We start from the raw sequence: 522 nt of genomic DNA on the forward strand, positions 1-522 counted from the left end.
CGGGCACCATGCAGCACACAGGTGGCACAGGATGAAAGCGCCCTCTCTCCCTGTTTCACATGTAACATGCTGTAGGAGGACGAAGGTATTGTGGACTTGTTCTCTGGTGGTCTGGAGAAAGCATGCAGGACTTTACTGCTTAAGAATGATTATAAGTATCAGCTGGACCTGGATTGGAAAGGTCATCTTGAACCTGAGGTCTGCCCTTTCTCAAAGCAGCCCATGGCCACAACTCGGATCATCTCTGAGCCTTCAGCATCTGCACTACTGCGGATATCTCAGTGCAGGAAGATCCAGCAGGTTTACATGGCATATTTTAAAATGGATTCCAGGAAGACGCCCTTAAAAGCAAGACTCTACACCAGCAAGTAACCTTGGGTGCGCATGCGTAGGTAGCAGGGAGATCCACACTATGAAGGTACAGGACGATTGCTTCTGAAATCAGAAGCTTGGATTACAGGGAGAGATTGTCTTTTCCTAATTGCTAGGCCTGAAAGCCGAGCCAGACTCCTGATGCACACA

The sequence above is a fragment of the Alligator sinensis genome, unplaced genomic scaffold (assembly GCF_000455745.1).
Source record: "Alligator sinensis unplaced genomic scaffold, ASM45574v1 scaffold419_1, whole genome shotgun sequence".
Lineage (NCBI taxonomy): Eukaryota > Metazoa > Chordata > Crocodylia > Alligatoridae > Alligator > Alligator sinensis.